This window comes from Musa acuminata, unplaced genomic scaffold (genome assembly GCF_036884655.1).
Source record: "Musa acuminata AAA Group cultivar baxijiao unplaced genomic scaffold, Cavendish_Baxijiao_AAA HiC_scaffold_438, whole genome shotgun sequence".
NCBI lineage: Eukaryota > Viridiplantae > Streptophyta > Magnoliopsida > Zingiberales > Musaceae > Musa > Musa acuminata.
In genome coordinates this window covers 102,501-105,000 of record NW_027020685.1, presented here as the reverse complement: position 1 = coordinate 105,000, position 2,500 = coordinate 102,501, and positions in this window count along the sequence as shown.

Genomic DNA, 2,500 nt, shown 5'->3' with positions numbered 1-2,500 from the left:
CTGCCTCTCGCTTCGCTCGCTGTTCGCCGCTCACCGCTCGCTCGCTCAGCCAAAAATGGCCAGTTTTGGCCCGTTTTTGGGCTGTTTTGGCCTGTTTTTGGTCCGTTCTTGCATGGCGCGGTGACCGTCGTGAGCGGAGCAAAACGTCAGCCATCTCAGCACCCTGGAACCCCCCGGGTGGCACAGGGCTGGATGGGGCTTTCGTATAGCAGGGACGGTGCTGCCTCACGCTTCGCTCGCTGTTCGCCGCTCGCCGCTCGCTCGCGCAGCCAAAAATGACCAGTTTTGGCCCGTTTTTGGGCTGTTTTGGCCTGTTTTTGGTCCGTTCTTGCGTGGTGCGGTGACCGTCGTGAGCGGAGCAAAACGTCAGCCATCTCAGCACCCTGGAACCCCCCGGGTGGCACAGGGCTGGATGGGGCTTTCGTATATAGCAGGGACGGTGCTGCCTCTCGCTTCGCTCGCTGTCCGCCGCTCGCCGCTCGCTCGCGCAGCCAAAAATGGCCAGTTTTGGCCCGTTTTTGGGCCGTTTTGGCCAGTTTTTGGCCTGTTCTTGCATTGCGCGGTGACCGTCGAGAGCGGAGCAAAACGTCAGCCATCTCAGCACCCTGGAACCCCCCGGGTGGCACAGGGCTGGATGGGGCTTTCGTATAGCAGGGACGGTGCTGCCTCTCGCTTCGCTCGCTGTCCGCCGCTCGCCGCTCGCTCGTGCAGCCAAAAATGGCCAGTTTTGGCCCGTTTTTGGGCCGTTTTGGCCAGTTTTTGGCCTGTTCTTGCATTGCGCGGTGACCGTCGAGAGCGGAGCAAAACGTCAGCCATCTCAGCACCCTGGAACCCCCCGGGTGGCACAGGGCTGGATGGGGCTTTCGTATAGCAGGGACGGTGCTGCCTCTCGCTTCGCTCGCTGTCCGCCGCTCGCCGCTCGCTCGTGCAGCCAAAAATGGCCAGTTTTGGCCCGTTTTTGGGCCGTTTTGGCCAGTTTTTGGCCTGTTCTTGCATTGCGCGGTGACCGTCGAGAGCGGAGCAAAACGTCAGCCATCTCAGCACCCTGGAACCCCCCGGGTGGCACAGGGCTGGATGGGGCTTTCGTATAGCAGGGACGGTGCTGCCTCTCGCTTCGCTCGCTGTTCGCCGCTCACCGCTCGCTCGCTCAGCCAAAAATGGCCAGTTTTGGCCCGTTTTTGGGCTGTTTTGGCCTGTTTTTGGTCCGTTCTTGCGTGGTGCGGTGACCGTCGTGAGCGGAGCAAAACGTCAGCCATCTCAGCACCCTGGAACCCCCCGGGTGGCACAGGGCTGGATGGGGCTTTCGTATATAGCAGGGACGGTGCTGCCTCTCGCTTCGCTCGCTGTCCGCCGCTCGCCGCTCGCTCGCGCAGCCAAAAATGGCCAGTTTTGGCCCGTTTTTGGGCCGTTTTGGCCAGTTTTTGGCCTGTTCTTGCATTGCGCGGTGACCGTCGAGAGCGGAGCAAAACGTCAGCCATCTCAGCACCCTGGAACCCCCCGGGTGGCACAGGGCTGGATGGGGCTTTCGTATAGCAGGGACGGTGCTGCCTCTCGCTTCGCTCGCTGTCCGCCGCTCGCCGCTCGCTCGTGCAGCCAAAAATGGCCAGTTTTGGCCCGTTTTTGGGCCGTTTTGGCCAGTTTTTGGCCTGTTCTTGCATTGCGCGGTGACCGTCGAGAGCGGAGAAAAACGTCAGCCATCTCAGCACCCTGGAACCCCCCGGGTGGCACAGGGCTGGATGGGGCTTTCGTATAGCAGGGACGGTGCTGCCTCTCGCTTCGCTCGCTGTCCGCCGCTCGCCGCTCGCTCGTGCAGCCAAAAATGGCCAGTTTTGGCCCGTTTTTGGGCCGTTTTGGCCAGTTTTTGGCCTGTTCTTGCATTGCGCGGTGACCGTCGAGAGCGGAGCAAAACGTCAGCCATCTCAGCACCCTGGAACCCCCCGGGTGGCACAGGGCTGGATGGGGCTTTCGTATAGCAGGGACGGTGCTGCCTCTCGCTTCGCTCGCTGTCCGCCGCTCGCCGCTCGCTCGTGCAGCCAAAAATGGCCAGTTTTGGCCCGTTTTTGGGCCGTTTTGGCCAGTTTTTGGCCTGTTCTTGCATTGCGCGGTGACCGTCGAGAGCGGAGCAAAACGTCAGCCATCTCAGCACCCTGGAACCCCCCGGGTGGCACAGGGCTGGATGGGGCTTTCGTATAGCAGGGACGGTGCTGCCTCTCGCTTCGCTCGCTGTTCGCCGCTCACCGCTCGCTCGCTCAGCCAAAAATGGCCAGTTTTGGCCCGTTTTTGGGCTGTTTTGGCCTGTTTTTGGTCCGTTCTTGCGTGGTGCGGTGACCGTCGTGAGCGGAGCAAAACGTCAGCCATCTCAGCACCCTGGAACCCCCCGGGTGGCACAGGGCTGGATGGGGCTTTCGTATATAGCAGGGACGGTGCTGCCTCTCGCTTCGCTCGCTGTCCGCCGCTCGCCGCTCGCTCGCGCAGCCAAAAATGGCCAGTTTTGGCCCGT